The following is a 22,950-nucleotide window of genomic DNA, read 5'->3' on the forward strand; positions in this document are numbered from 1 at the left end:
AAAAATCATTAATTTTTGGTTTATATATTTGGTATATGTGTGGGAAGAACCGCTTGTGTCAGTGGAGGTCAGGGGACACCTTGTAGAAGATGGTTCTCTCCTTCCATCATATGGGCCCTAGGAATCAAACTCAGCTTGTTCAGCTTGGTAGCAATAGTCTTTATGCCCAGAGCCTTCTCGCTAGCTCCAGCTTGTTATTTATTCTGATAAACATTCTTTAGTTCCAATCTAGGATTCAGTTAAATTGTTTGAAACATACATGGTCCTTTGAGGGTTTGTTCTGAGGTGTGTTAGGTATGATCAATGCAGTAGTCTCTATATGGCTAATCATTAAGTTCCCATTTGTGTGTTTTGCCTAATGACCCCTGAATCCTGAGGTCTTCTAGTCTGATTGGTGAGAGCAGACCTTGTTGCAGCCTGTCTCAGTTTAGGACACTCTTAACTAGTTCCTTGATCACATGCATTGCTCATCTCTACCTGCTGAATGCCTAAAGCCAGCCCTTTGCAGATTATCTGGGGATTTCTCGTCCCCTCTCTTTCCCTTCCCTCCCCTCCCCTCTCCTCACTTCTCCTCTCCTCTCTTGTCTTCTCCCCTTCTCTGTTCGCTTCTCCCCCTTCTTCTCCCCTCCCCTCCCCTCTCCTCTCCTCTTCTTTCTTCTCTCCTTTCCTGTCTTCTCTCCTCTCTTCTCCTTCCTTCTCCCCTTCTTTTCCCCTCTCCTTGATACTCAACTCTGTGTCTTCAACTTGGAGACTTCTCAGAACCCACCTGGACTCCTCTTCCCTACTGCAACACAGTGGTTTAAAAAATATATCTATAAATATTCTTTACCTTTGTTCTGGAATGGAACCAAATTAGCTGGAAATGGCTTAGTCCTGCTTTACCTTTCTTCTTAGGTTTGGTAGGTGTGATCAGAGCAACACTCACTGGAAGGTCAACTCTCCCCAAGGTAGGAAGCTGGAGCAACCTTAGAGGCCACCTCATTTGTTAAAACCTCAGAGTGCTGTCTTCTGTTGCCTTCTTGTCCAAGTCTTGAAAACTATTATTATATAAGTGTTGGACATATTTTCCAAATGTCTCCATTCCTGGGATAAATACTCCCACTCCATCTCAGTCCAAAGCAGAAATATCCTCTTTGCTCCATCTCTTTTTAAAAACAAAACAGTGACAGAGTACATGCCAAATCTACGTGTGCACTAGCATACATCACTAAGGCATAACAACTTTACTGCCTATATTTGTATATTTATTTATAGTTAATGTATTTATAACAATCAATTCTACTTTTCTATTAATGAGAGTATCAGAAAGTCCCAAGGATTAAGTAATTAGTTAAAGCATAAAATGCTAATCAAGTTAGGAGCTGGGGAAATGGCTCAGTCAGAAGCTTGCCTCAAAAGTATGGGGTCCTGAGTTTAATCTTGAGCACCCACTTTAAAAAGTCAGGAGCAAGGGTCTGTGCCTGTCAGTTCTGAAAAGGCAGATAAGGGAGGGTGCTTAGAACTGGCTGGGCAGCCACCCTAGCTAACTGAGTGAGCTCCAGGTAGATACTAAATAAGGCATCTGAGAACAACACCTTGCCTCCTCATGTGCTCACGTGTGTGTGTGTGTGTGTGTGTGTGTGTGTGTGTGTGTGCGCGCGCGCACACACGTGCACATACACACACACACACACACACACACACACACACACAGAGTATCTCAATTTCAATAAAATAATAAATGAAGAGAATGAGTGATTAGGAGAGAAAGAGAGTGCTTGGAGTTGGGAGCACACCAGCCTGCTCGGATGAGTTCCTGGTCTGACTCCCTCCAGCCTTCTCTATGTAACCTGATGTACAAACCTTCCTTCCTAGCTTTTGAATGTCCCTGTACACCAGGTTGATACCCTTCTGATGATCTCTCTCATGCAAATGTCACACCCTAGTGACAATTTCATCTGGGGCAAATAGCTTGCTTTTAGGCCTATGTCATCTTGGCCTGTAGGCACCAGCCACATCCAGTGACCAGGCACCTGCTATGTTCCTAATCTGAGCTGAAACATGTTCTGTGTATAAAATGAATACCACCTTTGGAGAACAGTCCAAAAAATAATGTAAAATCTCATTAATAATATTTATACCAAATATAGGCTTAAAGAGTAGTTATGATATGATATGTGGGATTAAGCAAAATATTCCTTGCAATTAATTTCATTTCCTTCCCTCTCTTAAAGTGATGTGACTACTAGAAGATTTGAAGGTATGTGTGGCTAATATCTGTCATTTGCATGCCATTTTTGTTGGACAGCCCTGACACACATGTGTGATCTACCTGTATACTCAAATTCTCAGTGAAAAGCTTGCAACACAACAGCAGTAGACCAATATTTTCAAATATTAGCATTTGAAAGAGTACTTGGAAGAGTGTCTTTAACTAGTTTGGGAGTTGAAAGAGAAAAAAGTCAAGGTCAGAAGACACCTCAGTCTTTGTCCATTAAATGGTAGCCATAAAAACACATATCCCACATAGACCAGGAGGATAGAATGAGATAATTCATGGACAACTCTTAACAGTGGGTCTGGCTCAGTGGGCATGCTCAAATTAAATTATCTAAAGGAAATGTCTTGACTTAGACTCCCTCTAAAGATCTTGTTAACCAAGGAGGAAAACCATTGATTCTTAGTATGTTTTCTCTTGATAATTACGGCATGACCTCCACATAATCAGAGTGGCCCATGTACAAGGACCCCAGTCCTATGACTTCAACCCAACTTCCCCACATACACACTTATCGGTGTCCTAATATCTTGATACTTATAAGCCACAGTGTGTGTGTGTGTGTGTGTGTGTGTGTGTGTGTGTGTGTGTGTCTGTGTTCTTCCAGGTCTTTTGGCTAAAAATAATGTACTTGTAAATTGCTTTATAAATTATTTATCACAAGGGTTTTCATCATTGAACAAGTACTACAACATACTGTGAAAATGGTGAGCTGCAGAGACTGGCAGAGGAGAGGGAGAAGAAGGCATTGGAATCACTTATAAATAATATATCCATTGGTCAAAGAAAGTTATCGTCTTTTATGAAGTGTTCGTAATTCATCTTGCATGCTAAGTGGGGTCCTCTCACTGACTTGGGGGTGAGCTTCTGCAGCCTCCTTGTGACTCTGTCTCTGAAGTTGGTGATTAGGGTGCCATTTGTTTATTTGAGCCAAAGCTACAGTTGCCACCTCCTATCACCTGAACATAAACAACAAACAGGACCGACTGGTATTGCTGAGGAAGCACAAACATGTGTTGGCAACTCACCGGAGGGAAGTCTGTGTCCCCGAGTTGGGCTGTGCATTTGGTATTCAGTGTGTAAGTGCAGAACCTAATGAAGGCATTTGGTATTCATGTGGATGTCACATGCATTTCCAGAGACACTGCGCTCTAATTTAACACTGGTTAATGGACACCTCTATTAAAGAGTTATCGAAAGTTTGACATTCAAATAACCCATTTTAAAAATCAGACAAATCTGGATGTTATACTTGAAGGGAAGGAAACAGAGAAGTCAAGCATATAAACGCCAGCCCTACACAGAAGCTTCAATCCGCCTGTGAGCCGAACAAATGGCTGACCCAAGTTCTCCTTGCTCTATCACCTTCACTACCTAGGCATCCGGACCGTGCCTAGGTTTCCACTGGATCGCTCATGTGGACCAGTACCTTACAGTAAGTGGAGGTGGACAGGAAGAGATGGAAGAGCAGAGGTCATTGACTTTAAATGGGAGATGTCACTCGTATTTGAAACTCCCACCAGCCCTTTGTCTTTCCTTTCTGTAACAGACAGAGGTACATTTTATTATTCCTACATAAAATAAAATTGCAAGTTCATGGAACTTAATTGATTTGTGAAGGGATATGCCTCACTAGTATGATAAGAAAGGACTGGAACATTCATTACATTGATATTACTTTTCTGCATTTATTAATGTAACAGGCACTGTTGTGTATGTAAATTGTATCAAATGCACTTACTAGATGGTTGATGATTGAAAGCAAATCAGACTCTTGCTGCAACTACTGTGATAAAATTTCCAGTATTTTTTAGTTAGATTTATACTTACTTTGTGACTACAACTATATTCCTGTGAATCTGCCTAAGATAAAGCAATACAATAAAATGTGACATAATGTTCATTCTCTTCATAATGATATCCTTATTAGCAATAAGCAAAGGAGAAGACATGCACACATACACACACATGCCACAAACATGCACACACACACACATACCATGCACACAATGCATGCATGTATGCACATACATGCCCATAAACATACATACACACACCACAGACATGCATACATACAACACACACATACCACACATACATATACACATACCTCACATGCATACACATGAACACAATAAATATAATAAAAATTATTTTTAAATGAACTGGGGTTTTTTTTCCCTGAGTGATCTTCTGAGCATCTAGAAGGAAGATAATGAATGCTGATGAAGCTAAAACACAGACAGGCAGCCATGGGACTGCACTTTCTGTTGAACACTGTGAACAACAAGAATAGAATAAGGTGCAAGAGATTCATCATTGTTTCCATGGATGACCAACGAACACTTTCTCAGGGAAGCAGGTTATGAAGGTGGAAAAGGAAGAAACCATGGAAAGTGTGTCCATCTTTGTGGAAAAGCAGGTCATACTCCAGAGAAAAGCCCCTTTGTGTAGAAACTCCATAGAGTTTGGCACATTCAGAGAACTGGAAGCTGGCCAGTGTGCTTGAGGAGACACAGCTCATACAAGAAAGGACTGGTGTGAAACTAACGTAGAGAAGCAGGCAGGCCCTCACTCTTTCCATTGTTTATGGATTTTTCTATAATTTGGGGTTTCTTTTCTAATAATTTTATTTTATATTTGTGGGTGTTTTGATGCCATGTATGTCTGTGAACCATGTGTGTTTGGTGTTCAAGGATGCCAGAAAAAGGCATCAGATTTTCTAGTACTGGAGTTACAGACAGTTGTGAGCTGCCATATGGATGCTGGGAGTTGAACCATGGTCCTTTGCAAAGTGGCCACTTTAAACCCTGAGCCATCTCTCTAATAGCCTTGCGGTAATTTGGATCTGATGTGTCCCCTAAAGGTCCCTGTAGGACTGATCACCAGTTTGGAGCTATTAGGAAGTAGTAAAAACTTGGGTTAGAAGTCGGGGTTCATCAACATTACATCATAGATGGGAGATGGGCTCATGAGGCCTTCACCCCCACCCCCTCTGCATCTATTAGCTGGTAGTAGCTGAGAGAGGGAGAGTCAGTTCCTTCAGTAGCCACTGGTAAGGTGTCCTAGCTCCAGTAAATACCATTCCATCCCCCACTTGTGTTCATGTAAGCAACCACGATTAAACTCAGTGGGTCATAAAAATAAAAGACTTGAAAATACGTTAGGGTCTTGTTGGGGAGAAGTGAGTGGTTCAAGGGGCATAAGGGAGGGTGATGTGAGGCAAACATAATGAAAATACATTGTATACATGCATAAATGGTCAAAAGATAATTTTCCAGACACTTTTAAGAGGTTAAAAATGGTGAGACAGGTAGAAAAGGAAGCAGAGTTTAGTGGGCTATTTCCTAATCTTTGAGGATAGTGCCTTGAGGGTATAATGGGACCCTGGGCCTTTCCTGTTCCACTTCCTGGTTATGAAGTAAGTTTGCTCCCTGAGACATTACCACCAAAATGTGCCACCAGAGCCAAACAATCATGGCCTGAAATGTCCATAAATGTGAGAAAAAAAAATATAAACCTTCTTTGTCCACTACTGAAAAATGAGGAGCATGCCCCAAGTAAGGAGTGTATGTTGGTCATCTTTGAGTTAAACATAATTCCAGAAGATTGATCACCCTCACAGCCAATGACACAGCTGCTACCATAATAATCTCCGATGTTTATATTTACTCTCAGTACCTACCAAACACTGTGTCAAGCATCTAAAAATTGATTGAATTTAAATTTTGTGCTTCCTCAAACCACAAGCTATCTGAATTTTTTTTTAATTTATTAAAGAAGGGGTGGGGGGAGTTGAAACAAGAAAGGAACAGAGACAGAAAGACAAAAGCCACTTTTCTCCTTCTACCCAGTGGGTCCCAAGGATTGAGCTCTGGTCACCAGGCTGAAGAGGCAAATGCTTTTAACCCCAGAACAATCTTTCCATGCCTATAAATATTTCAGATAAATACTTTACTATCCAGGCTTTCCAATTTACGTATGAGGAAAGTGTACTTAGTTCATTGAAGAAGGCTGAGGAGCTGGTCCAAGGTGAAACTGGGATTCAGGTCTGATCTTACAAAAGCGCTCATCCCACAGCTGGTAAAATACCTGGAGGAAATGGTTTTGCCTGCAAGTAGAGATCTCCATAAACCCACAATTGTTCTATTGAAACCTATATAGCTATCAATGAGCAGTAAGATTTTTACTTGTACTCACAATTGCCAGCCTCTGAATGAGCAGCACTGAGTGGATATTCTAAACTAGACCAAACAATCAAAGCATTACACGGAGACAGACAAGCCAGAGCAGGATTCGAGACTGTGGACACTTCCTTACTGTCAAACTCGTGGAGACTGCGCTGGTCACCATAGGACAGAGGAACTCTATCTCAGATGCAGGTTGAGCCTGGTACCTTTTTAGTGCCTCCCAGCCCTGAGATCAGCCCTGCATGTGGGTGTTCCAGCAGGTTGGCAGCCATCTGTCTTCCTGGAGCTGCATTAATGACATCTTCATTGATACTGAATGCACAACACCATTTTCCATGTAAGCAACATTCATCGCTGGCCTCAGGGGAATGGCTGGTGAGACTAGATAGTTGGCTACACAGAGAAGGCTGCAGGGGCAATGCAATCAGTTACTGCTCACGATGCCAATCAACAGACTCCCAAGAGTGAAAATGCTGTATGCTTCTTGTTGGTCTGTGATTCTACACTATGGGGTCTAAAAACAGGTAACCTAGATGTGTTCAGGACCCATGGATACATCTAGGTGGATTTAGAGATTTCACTGGGTCTGGGTATTTTGGACATACAGCCTCTATATTCTGGCAGCTCAAACTAAACAAAGGGGAAGATGTTCATTTCAGGGCTTCCTTACAAACTCCCTAAACCTCAGCCCCAAAAGGCCAGCATGACCTGTGGTTACCATTCTCAAGCTCTGGGTAGATATTTGCACTCTTCTCCTCTACCAATATCCTAACTATAAGTGGATAAGCAATGAGATGATTTGAGAGTTTGTAAGCCAGACACTGTGTTAAGTACTATATTATGTCATCTCCCTGAATCTGTGCACTGACTGTGAATTAGCTTTTATTACAGTCCAAGCTTATGTGTAAAGAGAGAGGTCCTGAGTCATTTCCTCTATTCACATATACTATGGCAGAATTCACATTCAAAAATCTGTCCAACTCTGACTTTAAACCTTTGTTTTTAAGTACCAGAGTGTATGTGTGAACAAATAAAGGAGCGAGTGAATATCATCTTACATACAAAGTTATAAAGCTGGTAAACATGATTGAAAAACTGATAACAACAACAATAACAATGAAGAAGCAAAAGAAAACTATTCTTTAAAAAAAGTAACTCAAACCAAAACAAAATGAATGTGCACATAAGTTTGTGTGAAGATTCCTAAAAACTGAGGTGAAGAATAAAAACAAGGAAAGAGAGAACCCTGAAGTCATCTAGACTAGGTATTTTCATATCCAGAGCTCTGAGTATCCTTAAGCCAGTTCCCATGTGGAATAAGCATCTTTAACCAAGGTACCAGCTGCAGATATGAGCAGCATCCAGGCTTAAAATTTATGAATCTGTCCATTTGCTTCATTAGACAGTCCTTCTAAATGATTGCACTTTGAACTGAAACATACTATTTCTGATGTGTTTATCTTTGACATCATAGGTCACTGAGCTCAATGATATAAAATTATCATTACTATTGTCTAGAATGGAAGCTGGCACATGTTGAAGAACAATTGTATTCATCTATGGGGCAAACTCTGGTGCTATAGTCCCATGTCCTTATGTCCATGCTGCTCAGATAAGAAAACCAACAGTCATTGATCCTATAGTGGAAATGACCTGGCTCTGAGTGTTATGCTGAATACTAATCATGCTCTCCCATATGTTCCATAGATTTCAAAGCAGGCCTTAGCTGCTCCATCATGGCTCTTCCCATCTGGGTAGTTTGTGAGATATCATCCACAGTCTCAGGCGTTTGAACGTTAGGAAGGTTTAGGAAGTATGGTTTCGTTGTAAGAAATGTGTCACTAGAAGTGGCCTTTGAGAGTTTAAAGACTCCTACAGTTTCATCTTTGCCTTTTCTGTTTCCTGCATGAGGTTCAAGATGTGAGCATTCAGCTACTATACTCCAGCTGGCATGACTTCACTCCACCATCTTGGATTCTAAGCCTCTGGAACCACGAGCTCAAATAAACTCTTTTGGCTAATAGTTGTCTAGTTCATAGTGTTTTTATCACAACAATTGTAACTTATCAAGATATGAGCAATAAGTACTGCTATTCCAATAAGTTATATAATACCAGAGTTTTCTCATTATACTAGAAAAATATTTAAATAGTTAAAACAAAAACAATTTTGCTCATGTGCTGGAGAAATAAAACTGAATTTTACATAAAGAAAATTATTGTTCCAAGGTCACATAGATTGTAAGTGATGGATCAGGGTTTTAAATCCAAGCATGTCACATTCTTGGATCTAAGTGTGTCAGAGTTCAAGTCCCTTTCTATTGTATCATGCTATCTTCCTAATGAGGACACTTGATGACCCACTCTTTACTCAGAGCCACTACAGTGACAACCCAGTTTTTGTGTTGAGATCCACGTTTTCCATGTTGTTTTAAATATATATGAAATTGGAGAATTGGGTTATTCACCAAAATTCATGAGTCAGTTTGTGCTTACTTTCTTTTGTAGGCATATTTCTACTAAAAAGTAATAAGGCTACTTTCTTTTTGTGTCTTTATTAGCATTATTGTACTTTTGACAAAGGATGAAACCTGACACTCTAAAAGCCAGGACCTCTTGGTTTCCTGACATGCTGTGAACCTGCCCAAAGTCCTCTTAGCCTCTGATTAAATATGAACTGGTGGAATGTTCACTTATTTGTGATATTTTTTTTGGAAATCCCCATTAGTAAAACATGGTTAAGGAAGGCTAGAGACTACCCAGCCTATAATATATTAATTCTTAATAGGCTGGCGGATCATAATGATACCTGAATGATGAAAATGATGAGTAGACAGGATCCTGTCTATACCTAAGATTTAATCTGAATGAAAGCCAAAAAGCTAAAATGATACCCAGACATGTTAGGAGACATGCAATAGTCTATCTGCATAGGGCCTAGACATAACCAAGTGGGAGACATCCTGGCCGTGACTGATGGGCTCTATGTTTCCATAGTCTATGACTGAAAGCACCAACCTGAATATCACTGTTACTAAACACTCCTGGAAATTTGTGTGGGCCTAGAACTTCTACATCTGCCTCTGTCTGTCTGTTCAGCTCCTAGCATTTTATTCTCTGTCTTAGAACCAAGCCTGACACCAGTCTCTATGTAGCCATGGAGGGTATGAAGGCTACATTCTAAAGTGTACTGTAGATGAGATACCTCAGCCATTTATTTGGGAAATCACTTTTTGTCCTCAGTGTGCCATTATTAGTGGATTGGTCCTTCTAGGTGGAGGTCTGCGTTAAGGGCTCTAAAGTGATGCCCAAGCCCAGTGGGAAAGAAGCTGTAATTGGTTAGTGATGTTTTCTCATAGGGAGTATAGAAGTGTATAGAAGTGAGAACAGAAGTGTATCACATAATTATGACATCTGAGAGAAGTTCTCTGCCTTTCTAATGTGGACAGGAATTTCTTGTCCATGCAGTGAGATCCCATGCCTATTGCAAAGCTCTGAGGAAAGTGAAGTCTGTTTTGAGAGGCAGTCAAGACCTGAGGACGTTCCAAGAAAGAGGAAGGACGAGGGACCCTTGGAAGGACTCAAACTTTGGTAGGACTTAGAGATTCACTTTATAGCCCTATAAAGACATGTGTCTTTATATATATATAAAGACACATGGCAGTACAGTGCTGTGATCTACATCAGGGACATCCTATACTCTCCTATCAGTGCTCTGAACCCTTCCCTTCCAAAACTGCATTCTGTCCTGACTTTTTTCTGTGCACCTTTAACATAATTCCTCAATATTGTCTAATCTGATCAGAATCCGATTTCTTTCAGAATATAAAAAATGCTCTTCATATGCTATATGGTGGTCAGCAGTGGTCAGTATGTTAAAGAAGTTGGCACAGTTTCCTTCAATGAGGTTTATTAGAATGAAGGAGCTTCAAGACATGATTGGGCATTGAGGTGAGAAAGAAAGCATTAGACAGAAATAATGAGACATGGAAATCTGAACATGATGAGGCATTAAAGGGAAATATAATCCCTTTAAAGGATAGATGAGAGCTTTGTAAAGTGTGAGAGTAACATCATGGGGGGGCCAAATACCAACCCCAAGAGGGATGCAGGAGAATAAGGCAGAGGAGCCTCCACAGAGAACAGCCATCAAAATATCTCTCATAGAAAATTCCCCCATGAGGAGTTCCTCCAAAGTAAATCTCCAGACAAAAGAAAGATCTGTTTTCAAATAAGTAAGTAAGTAAATAAATAAATAACTGGCCCTTGGATTTTTTTAAATTTTTAAAATATTTTTTATTTAAAATTGAAACAAGCTTGTTTAGTTTATCAGTCCAAGTTCCTGCACCCTCTTGTCCTCCCCTGTTCCCCCACCAACCCCTATCCCATTCTCTTTCTTCTCCCCAGGGAGGGTGAGTCCTTCCATGGAGTGTCTTCAAAGTCTGTCACATCATTGGGAGCAGGGCCCAGGCCCTCCCCAATTCACATTGCCAGAAAAGCTAGGAAACAAGGAGGACCCTAAGAGAGACATGCATGGCCCCTGGAGAAGGGGAAAGGGACAAGATCTCCCAAGCAAATTGGGAACATGGGAGGAGAGGAGAGAGAGGTGAGAAGGAGTTAGGAGGAAGAGGAGAGGTGGGCATGAGGGAGCAGAAAGTTTGAGTCAGAGGAAGAGTAGAGGACAGAAGAAAATAGATACCATAATAGAAGGAGTCATTATAGGTTTTAAGAGGAATCTGGCACTAGGAAAAATGTCCAGAGATGTACAAGGTGAACCCAACTAACAATCTAAGCAATAGTGGAGAGGCTATCTTCAATGCCCTTTCCTGATAATGAGATTGATGACTACCTTATATGTCGTCCTAGATCCTTCATCTAGTAGCTGATGGAAGCAAAATCAGACATCCACAGCTAAACAATGAGCCAAACTCTTGGAATCCAGTTGCAAAGAAGGAGGAGTAATGAGTAAAAGGGTCAAGACCAGGCTGGAGAAACCCACAAAAACAGCTGATCTGCACAAGGGGGAGCTCATGGACTCCAGATTGATAACTGGAAAATCAGCATAGGATCGACCCAGATTCCCTGAATGTGCTGTGCTGTTAGCTAGGAAAACTGAGCAGTCTATGGGGCCTCTGGTACTAGATCAGTATTTATCCCTAGTATACGAATGGACTTTGGCAGTCCTTGGATTCTTTAGCCAAGCTATGAGAGGATATTTAACATGATTTGGTCCCAGTGACCAGTGGAGAAGATGTTGCTAGTTCAGTGATAGAAAGGCTCTTATACAGTGTTTTGGACTAATGGTTCTCTTTTTGGTTCCTTCCCAACACTCAAGCTCCAAGGGTTTGAAAAAATGGGTGCTGGAGTAGATGACCCAAATATCTACTTTCTGGATAGCAGTTAAGAAGAGGCACATACATGTCTTAACTCTGTCTAAGCTGGAAAAATGTTCAGACTCTGTGACAATGAAGACCTTAGACTCTTTCCCAGTTGAGATAAGTCTGGAAAGTGTTCACTTTACAAAAGAAGCCAAACCTACCTAAGAACAGTAAAAGCTCAAAGGATAAGCTATTAAAGACCAGAGACCAAAGAGTCCATCGTGACATCAATTTCCCCTTATAAAGAGCCACATCTAAAGGAAGATTACTAGTAGACTCTGCAGTTATAAGAGCTAATAATTTCCCTTTTTGCCTAAGTCAGTTTGGATTTGGTTTTTCCTGACTTACAACTGAAAAAGTCTCCCCTTCCTGATACCTAGGAGTTCAAGTGGAATGTTTAAGAGTGTGTAGCCTTGGGCACAACTTCAGAGAACAACTGCCCCTTCATTCATTCCATGACAGTCCAGTTCTTATGGGAAACTGTCAGTGTAAAGTGTAACATAGAAGCCACTTTAAGAATTAAATAATACAAAATATAAATATAATTGACACAGTGACTCTTCATTTTGGCATCTCAGTTGATGTCCAGCTGGGAGCCAGGCATGTGGGGTGTTTATGTAAGAGCTCATATGAGAATTTATTTATAGTTTGATTTGTAGTTTCTTCAAGGAGAGCTATAAAAACTGGAGGGCATACTGGCATTGGAGGTCACTTCACGAAGGGGGCATATTTTCAAAGGGGCAGAATGAACACTGTTTTCCTCCCAAAGAGCAGAAGAATAGTGCCATTACATAGCGGATTCATCAAGCTTCATGCTTTGTGTGTGTGTATGGGCTCCATCCAGGGGCTAGAGGAAAATGCCACAGTCGTATTCTATCACTCTTCCCCTTAATGCCTTGAAACAGTGTCTCTCACTGACCCTGGGGCTCACTGTTTCAGTTAGGCTGGCTATTCACTGAGCTCTAGGAATCTGTTTGCCTTTGTTTCTCAATTCTGGGATTACTGGCATGTAGGGCTATATCTGGGTTTTACATGGTTGCTAGAGATTTGAACTCAGCTTCTTTGACTTGCACGGCAGGGGTTCTCACCCACTGAACCATCTCCCTAGCCCCAATCTTTATACTATTAAGAGCCATTCATTCATTCATTCATTTTTGTTTTTTCAAGATAGGGTTTCTCTGTATTGCTTTGGAGCCTGTCCTAGAACTAGCCCTAGAACAGGCTGGCCTTGAATTCACAGAGATTCACCTGCCTCTGTCTCCTGAGTGCTGGGATTAAAGGTATGTGCCACCAATGCCCAGCTCCTAGGAGCCATTTTTAAATCTGTATCTATGTTATATTTCTGTTTACTATAACATGTAAGAGCTTCTGTTCCTCGGAGATGGACTGTGCCCTACCCCAGGAACCATAGAATATGCCATAAAGCAACCTTCTGGACCCACCTGCTCTCAGAGACGTTCTTTCCTCGGTCATCCATGGCCCACTTTCTTTAACTGCCTGGCCTCACTTCTGTAAGTATGCTTACATGGAAACTCTCTCACCCTATGGTTTTGCCCTATAAAAACGGGCTTGAGAGATTGACTCCAGGCTGGTCTCATGAACCCCGCCTTAGTGGGAGACAGCTGTTGATCTGCCTCTCCTATTCACAGGAATGAAACTTGATTTAATTTGCCCATGATTTGGGTAGGTGGTCTTTTTCTCCTCAAGTCTGTGGGATTAACACTAAGAGCTGTGTAGTTTACTAGCTCACGTTAGTTACACAAAATCCACCACATGCCTGCTAGACTAAGATGGCTGAAGAACAAATCCTAGCCTCCATATTTTATAAGAGCAGTATTCACACTAAGCCTGAAGAAAAGTTTTGCAGCACGTAAAATGTATTGTGCACATGCTAAATGTTCCTTCCCACTGTATTTCTAATTAGCCAAAGTTGATTTCAGCAGCTCAGAAATCACGGAAGCAAGAGAGAACTGGAGAGACTCGGCTGGTATCTGAAAATATTTGAGAAGCACACTTGCCTGTCTTTCTGAGGATAGAAATTCATGATCCTAACCTTTGACCTGTGTCTCTGCTTCTCCACAACTGAGGGCACCATGCCCTACACTGTGCCAAGAAATGTCCCCTGCATTGATTTCTGAATGACTGAAACTAGAAGCCAGTCTCAAGCTGACAGCTCTAATGCACTAGCAGGGCTGACCTTGAGGCGACTTTAAGGTGTCATCAGATGTTTGTCCTATTTGGAGATTCCCTGATCTAGAGAAAATGCCCTGGCTTGGGCTTCAATGTACAGTGACTGGGGTGTGTGGCAGGAGTAAGGTGTGTTTAAGTTAAGCTGTGTTTCTCATCCATCCCGCAGGTAATGAGAAACCAGCCTGTCTCCATTTTGTTCCTAGGAGTCACTTTAAGCTTATAGCAAAGTTAAGGTTCTATTTACTATAAGACTTAAGAGTTTCTATTCCTCAGAGCTGAGGTACATTCTAGTAACCAATGTACCATAAGCCAATATCCTTATGTTAAGTTCTTGCCTTAACTTAAGACAGTTCTTGAAGGTCACCCCAGCTACAATGTTCTTCCTGGGATCAGCTAAGATTTCACTGTAACTGCATGATAGTTCCAGTTCTTCCCCCATCTCCACAGGTTCAGACCATTCAGAGCACCTTGTCATATAGACTTACTGGCCAGTCTTGATCTCAAAGCTTCCTTCCATTGTCATCTAACAGGATCAATCCTCCATTTCCCAGAAAAGGGAGACAGAAACAATATGCTGTTGTCGTCAGGACATTGGATGGTCTATGAAGAAATTATTAAAATATTTGTAAGGTGATGGTTGAGGAAAATAGGAATAAAATTTAAATAAGATGAAATAGATAAAATCAAAAGACAAAAATCTCATGTAGGACATAATGACTATTACATAAGATCTATCTTTTGGGAAAGGGTCAGGAGGAATTTGCAAGCATTTAGGAATTATTTGGGATTGGGGGGAGGTGGGTTGTATGTTTTTATTTTTCCCTTTGGAAAATATCATTATTATGACATTATTACCACAGCGCACAGAAAATCTTATTGGATGATAATCTTGGTAGTAGCCTGATAAAGAGCAGTTCTAACAAAAGCCAACTGTGCATATGAGCCTTAGAGAAAACACTTCCCAAGAAAGAGATTTCCAAGAAACTGCATTCCTGTGGCTTCCTGGTTGGAACTGCACAACAGGAGTAGACTCAGAGCATTAGAAGAGCTCCACCCATGACTGGGAAATCTGAGCATCCCTCACCTGGCTCACTTCTAGGCCCTAGAATGTTTACTCGTTCTCCATCTGTTCACAATGGATATTGTGAACCCATCAGCATATCAGTAATTGCCTTCATCCTGAAATGCGAAGGGACCCAGACTTCAAGTAATTCTTGTCTCCAGTTCCTTGTCCCAGAGACAGTTCTAAGTCAGGAACTTAACTCAACAGGGGAGAATCTCAAGAAGGGTGAGTCTAACCATGAACTACCTCCTTATCTAGTAGTGACAATCAAAACCAGAAGCATGTTCAGATGGTTGCACAGCCATGTTCAAAGCAGCATTATTCACAATTAGTAAGAGGTGAAAGCACCTTTGAGTCCATCGACAGGTGAGGAATGCATAAACAAAATGAGGTGTAAAGAGGCAGTGGAATATTTACTCAGTCTTAGAAAGGAAAACATACCTGACATATGCTACCATATTCTACAATGCGAAGAAACACTGAGGCCAGTACGCTAAGTGCAATAAGCCCGTCAGGACAAATATTTTTTCATTCCACTTACAAGGTATCCCCTTCCCCAAAAGTTAGACACTTAGAGAAAGGAATTAGAACATTGTTGTCAGCTGCTAGGGTAGATGGGGGGGGGAGAAATTAGTGTTTCTTGAGCACTGAATTTTAGCTCAGGAAGGTAAGAAGGTCCTGGAGGTAGAAGTAATGGCTGAACAACAGTGTGAATATGTTTAATGCCACTGAGCTCTACATTTAAAAAATGGTTAAAAAGGAAAACTTTGTGTTAAATATATTTATCCACAACTTAATTTTTTTTTTTTATGAAAAAAGAGGGAGGTGTACATGCTCTCTCTGCTTCTGCGCCTCTGTTAGCTGGTGACCAAAAATAGAGCGGCGGCATTAGCATCCCGCCTGTCTTCTTGTTAATTGTCTTGTTTTAGATGCAGATGTTTTTCACTTACAGACAGTGTGTTTGGGGGAACAGGCATACAAAATGTGCTGGTTTGGCATTTCTGAACCCAGGAAAAACTTTGATTGGTGTGAGTTGTATCACTCTGTGGAGATAAACATCAAATCCAGGGAAGCTGTGGCCCCTTTGTGTTTCCACAAGCTCTCACTTATCAAGACCTCTTCTAAGCAAGAACGCCCGTGCAATCGAGCATTTTCTTTGTTCTCTGGAATACTATTTTTTAATGCTTATGAGGGGTGGGTGAGTATGTATGTATCTCTCCCTCCTCCTCATTTCTTTTTCCTTTTTAAAAAAATGTGTTTTGCCTACCTAAGGTGAAAACACAGCAATGATCAGTGAGCTAGTTGGTTATTGGGCCATCCTCAGAAGGGATAAATAGAAAAAAATAAAATAAAAAAAATAAAAAAGAGGAAACACCCCAGGGCTTGCTCTCCTGCTTTAGCTACCACTCTTGGTGAGTAATTGGTAGCACTTCAAAGAATCTGTTGATCAATCAGGACCCAAAGAAAACCTAACCTGGACACCAGAGGATGTGCATCTTAGGAAACAGCCTAGTCTTTAAAACAGAAAACTCTGGCACTCTCCCAGTTCCCTCATCCTCACTGCTATCTTCATCACCACCACCATCATCATCGTTATTGCCGTTGCTCTTGTTTTGTTATTAGCTGTGTGACTATGGTAACCTGTTAAGCACAATCTCAACTGTACACTGGGAGTATTAAAGCATGCATTCCTTACATGATAAGGGGCAACGTAAACTTTTCTATGACTACCTCCCTCCTGATATTGGAGCATTGCTGCCGAGGACCCAAGAAAGCTGGAATTCTGGCCAAGACTAGGAAGAGAGAGGAGTACAGGCTGTTTCACTTGCTTTCCAGGCTCTGTGGGACCAAGTGGTGCTAGGGAAGTACAGGCTTTGTTGGAGCACTTTGAGAGGCTGAACCACCTGGGGCCAGCCACTTTGCATCCCCCTGGGATGCAGTTTCTGAAGGGATACCTGGGACTTGGGGCAGGGGTTGGTCTTGGGTTGTCACACAGTACAACATTTAATCTTCAGTTATCAGAGCAGCATCAGCCTGGTGTCAGGAAGGCATGGGGCAGTTTTGTCCATTGGTTAGCATTATCACAATCTCCATGGCTTTATCAGTTCCCTGTTGCCTTCTTTGGAGACCTTAGGGTTGTGGCTAGGAGCTGGCATTTCTGCCTATCATGGGAAACTGTTTTATTAAACATTTTACATGCCATATTTAGCAGATCTATGAAGAGTTTGAATACCATCTATTAAGTACAACTGAGTTAAACAAACTTTATTTGGTTTTAGTTCCTTGGTTTGGGTTTAACTTTGAAAAAAAACATTAACTTGTATATCTTAATTACCTTTAATAGCTTATAACAAAGTGGTAGCTTATATAAGACTAGAATTTCACAGCTTTATCACTGTTAAGTTTGAGCCTTAAAATTTCTAGTTGAAAATTTAATTGGAGATCATTTATCAAAATAAAACTTTAAGCCACAAATATAGAAAACTTTAAACCATAAATAAAGTCTATAGGGAGATAGGGAATTTTCTTAATCCTTTTTATGGTATACAGTTATGGGATATTATAAACTCAGTTTAGTTATCTAAATAATTAAAGTTTAACAAAGTGATCAAAGACAAAGAAGCTAGACATATATTATTATGAATCTGAGTAAACTTTAGGAATTTATAAACCTTATTTATCAAATATGTGTTGTTCCTTATTTAAAAGGTTTTAGAATCTTGGTGTTGAACATTTAATAAGGACATAAGTAGTTAGACATGCATCTCTAAGTCAGTTTTTACTATCCTGAGTATATTTTTATAATGTTAGGAATTAATAAACCTTACAAAAATTAATTTTAATCTATAATATTTGGGTGACCATCTGTTGTCTCCTTAATCAGAAAAATTGCTATAATGATAAATGGAGAGTTCATTAGGATTAGAAGAGTTTTATAATTGATGACTTATGCCACATGGTCATCTTAAGATGGTGGTGAAGTCACATGGTATGTACTCTTCAACCATAGTAAAGGTGCTACCAGTCATATGGCTGCTCCCATCTTGAAGAGGTGGTCAGCAAAGATGGAGACAAGTCACATGGTTACTGTTTAAAACATCTATCCTAGTAGATCTACCTTTAAATCCAGTATATATATATATATATATATATATATATATATATATATATATATATATATATATAAAGAGTTAAAGCATATATAATATCTGTAATGAATTAAGATGATATATGCATAGATATTTTTTAATTACCAATTTTTATTACAAGTTTTAAACTAACTTCTTGTTACACATTTTATAGACTTTTTTTTTAAAAAAAAAGCCATAAGTAATGAACTTACAAATCCTGAAATAGATTTACAGCATAGTCATAAGAGATTCTTTTCAGAATAGAGTCCAAGAAATAATATAGATAAAAAGAGCAAACTGCAGTATAACAGATTTAGGAACATTTGTTTGTGCATGGCAGATGTTGTTACCCTATGAGAAGATGTAAAAATCAAGTGTGCCAACTTTGGGCCATTGATCTGTATTGTTTGTAGCAACATAGCAAGGCTTTAATAAAACCTGAGTCCAAGTCCATGGGGGAGAAAAAGGGTCACAAGATGGAACACGGAACACCAAGGTGCCTGTATGTGTGTGTCTGTATGTGTATGTATCTGTCTGTGTGTATCTGTGTGTATGTATGTCTGTGTGTATCTGTGTGTCTGTGTGTATTTGTGTGTATATTTGTGTGTGTCTGTGTGTGTGTCTGTGTCTTTCTGTGTGTATGTATCTGTGTGTATTGTGTCTATGTGTATCTGTGTATATCTGTGTGTCTGTGTATCTGTGTGTGTCTGTGTGTATTTGTGTATGTGTCTGTGTGTATCTGCGTGTGTCTATGTGTATGTATATCTGTGTGTCTGTATATCTGTGTGTGTGTCTGTGTGTGTGTTTGTGTCTTTGTGTGTCTGTGTGTGAGTGTATGTGTATCTGTGTGTCTGCACGCCTGTGTGTCTGCATGTGTGTGTGTGTATCTGTGTGTGTGTGTAAGTGTGTGTATGTGTGTGTGTGTATGTGTATCTGTGTGTCTGCATGCCTGTGTGTCTGCATGTGTGTCTGTGTGTATCTGTGTGTGTCTATGTGTATGTATATCTGTGTGTGTGTGTCTGTGTGTGTGTTTGTGTGTATCTGTGTATGTGTCTGTGTGTATCTGTGTGTGTCTATGTGTATGTATATCTGTGTGTCTGTATATCTGTGTGTGTGTCTGTGTGTGTGTTTGTGTGTATCTGTGTATGTGTCTGTGTGTATCTGTGTGTGTCTATGTGTATATATATCTGTGTGTCTGTATATCTGTGTGTGTGTCTGTGTGTGTGTTTGTGTCTTTGTGTGTCTGTGTGTGTGTATGTGTATCTGTGTGTCTGCATGCCTGTGTGTCTGCATATGTGTGTGTGTGTGTATCTGTGTGTGTGTGTAAGTGTGTGTATGTGTAGGGAGGTTACTACAAGCTCCAAGAGGGAAGAGGGAAAGAATGGAAGTGGCCCAGATGGCCTAAAGTGGTTGCAGGGCTTTTAGAAGGGAGCTGGGAGACAGAGAAAAGGGTCATGGAGTATAAGAGCTCCACCTAAGGGAGGAAAAGCCTGGAAGGGCTTACAGAAGAGACAGAGCAGGCAACTTCAAGGTGGGAGAGGAAACTTTAGGAGGGAGCTGAGAGAAGCAGCAGCAGGACAGCAGGCAGGAGCCAAGAGACAGCATCGAGGCCCAAACGGGCTTAAGGAAGTGACAAGATTACAGGAGGCCCTGCAGGAGGAACCCTGGAATGTAGACTGACAGTGTCTTTAGTAGAAAGATGTGCCCATGTTGACCTAACTGTGAGAGGTGTACCAGGCCAGAGCAGAGAGTTTGGAGACTAGTGCCCAGGTGGGTGACTTGGAAAGGCACAGGAGGCTCTGGGAACCCAACAGACACATATGGAGGAGAGATGAATGGTCAAAACAGATCAAGAGAAGCAGCAGCTGAAGACCCAGATGCTAGAATCAAATTTGGTGGGTGCCAAAAGCCAGCAGAAACAAATGATCCTATGTACCTTAGGAGAGCCAGATCAGCAGCTTGCTTCTGAGCATCTGAGTCCCTTGGAAGGGAACTCATTTCTTCCACTCAAGGTTTTGCACCAGGTGATGAAAAGAAATAAAAAGGAGGACATAAGTGCTACTAATGAGTTTTTATTATGGATATAAGGGAGAATATAGGTAGAGGCATAGACATCTGGAGTAGTCCAGAGTGAGTATGGCCAGACTGAACCAGGCTATGTGAAGAGAGAAAGGGATGCAGAGCAAGTGAGGAGCTACTGAACATGAGAGGGGTGGCCAAGGGACCAAAAGGGAGAAAGGGCCATGTAACCAAAGTGGCTGGGTTATATAAGAATCCGAGAAGCTGGGGGAAGGGAAAGCCCAGCTCTGTCTCTGGGTTAGAAAAGTTTAGAGTAGGAAGCTGGGCATGCCAGCTAAGAGGAGCATGTCCTAGGTAGGAACTAAGGGATGCTGAAGAACCTGATGGCCAGAATCAGCTTTGATATGTTAATAGCACCTTAGTTAGCCTGCCATTTGTCCCAGGTTTGAAACATAACACTCCTCAATGTAGTTCCAGTGATAAAAATCAGATAACCATTAGAAAGCATGCAACAGAGTCTAGCATGCAGAAAGGGTGCAGTGAAGTTTAGGTTCTCTGATATAAAGCTCACTGCACATTAGCAGGTCTGTGCTCTGCACAGGAAGAGCAAGGTAGGTCCCTGGCAAAGAATCTGTCCTCCTTAAAGGACAAAAACTCCAAACCCCAAGTCATACTGCAGGCTACCAAAGGAGTATGCAGGAGAGCCCAGAGAAGTATATCTTGTTTTCAAAAGGCTTATCTCATCCTGGGTTGAGCAGTAGTGATTTTCCACACACAGGCAAGAATTTTATAGACTTCTCTTAATAGCGATGTGCCAGGACCAGTAACAGTGACAATATATTGTCTCGTGACTCCAAATTCGACTCTCTCTAAACGTGCTGGAGCAAACTGCCAGCTAAGTGTGGAATTTACTGATTTAGTTGTAGAGGAAAGAAATTCTGCAGATCGGATCAATACAGCCAGTAAAAACAAACTGCAGAATCCCTGTTTCCTACTGGGGTCTGTAAGTGAAGGCCTTAGACGAGGCACCTGAGTTATTCTGAGCACTTCATCTCCAGTGTCTAGAAATGATGCTCTGAAACAATTATGGGCACAGACTGTGATGTTAGGCCACTGTGATTAAATTAAATGTCCTGAGAAGAAACTTAGAGTTAACATTTTTTCAGGTCAAAAATTAGATAACAAAAGAAACAAGTTTTTATAATAAAAAAGTTGGGATAAAAACCCAAACCCCAAGAGAATCCCTTGAATAATTTTATAGGCAGCCCCACTCCTGCAATAAAAAGATATAAACTTATATTATCAGTGGTTTTTCAGCCATTGGCAGCCATATTGGAAGCCATAAAAGCGATTTTATTATTATCATCATTGCTATCATCATTACCATCATATTTCCACTAATCGCAATACTTCAAAACAACAGCACTTCTGCTCCTATCTGCCTCGGGAACCTGCCAGTTTGAAGATCATCCACGGATAAATATTAAATAGCCTGATGATATCACAAAGGTGTCCAAGCAGCACTGACATTGTAATATAACATCTGCATTTGTGTTAATCCAAAAATACGACTGTGAAGTAACTCTGAGAAAAGCACTCTTAGACATGTTCAAAAGGAGAATGCCTTAGAAGTTTCGGTAAAGCCTGAAGTCAGGTATGTAGTCTGCATGCTTTCACTGAGGAAGTTACTAAACAAAACATACTCATCCAGAAAGGTTAAATTTATTCAAAAATTAAGACAAACACGATCAACATGAACAGACCGCCTTGAGAAGATTGTCCGGTCTGCAAGTGCTCCTCATGGTGGTTGGTAGTTACAAAGATAGAATCAGATAATCCCTAGAAAGTAGCTAGCACAGGGCAGGTGCACAGGAAGACTAAGTATGTTTAACAACCCACTCTCTGGAGCAAGGAGGGAGAGCCTGCCCTGCTGGCACTGTTTGCTGTTCACTGCCTGTGGTGTGCAAGAAACAGTCAACTTCAGGCTACTGGTGAGATTTACGTGGGGCTGGGAAGAGACTCCCTTGTAAACCAGTACTTTCAACTCTATCACACCATGGTTACTAAGTTGCAGAGTACAGAAAGCACCAGGGCAAAATGTAGCAGCACGTAACAGGAAGCTAAAGTATCCTGCTGCATGCTCATTTCTGTGAACCCATAAATTTAAAATTGGTGAGTAGGGGCCATACAAGCATACTAGGGTAGCAGAGGCTTATCAAGTGGGAAATTTTAGCTTGTATAATTTAAACACTTTTATATGAAAAAAACTATATTCAAAGTATGACCATAAACTTCAAGAGGATAATGACAATTAGATGTGGTATGACTTGGAAGATGCCATAGATTTAACAAATTAGTACAAGACAGGTTTGAACTCATGTAGCTAAGAGATGGTAGATAGATAATAGATAGATTAGATAGATAAAATAGATAGATAGGAAGTAGATAAATGATAGGATGATAGATATAATGGAATAATTTTAGGGGCAAGAAAATGGATAGAAAGAAGTATGGACTCCATTGGTGGTATTTGTGATATTTCAGGTGTTCCCATGTATGGCTGAGGTTTGATGGAGACACAAGATAAAACAATGAGGATGAGGATGGGAGGAGGGTGTGGGCAGAGAAAAGCATTGCAGATGAGAATGTAGGTAAAGGCGTAGGGAAGGGGTGGGCGGGTGGGCCACTCTTTTTTTTTTTTTTTTTTTTTTTTTTTTTGGTAT

This window comes from Phodopus roborovskii, unplaced genomic scaffold (assembly GCF_943737965.1).
Source record: "Phodopus roborovskii unplaced genomic scaffold, PHOROB, whole genome shotgun sequence".
Taxonomy (NCBI): Eukaryota; Metazoa; Chordata; class Mammalia; order Rodentia; family Cricetidae; genus Phodopus; species Phodopus roborovskii.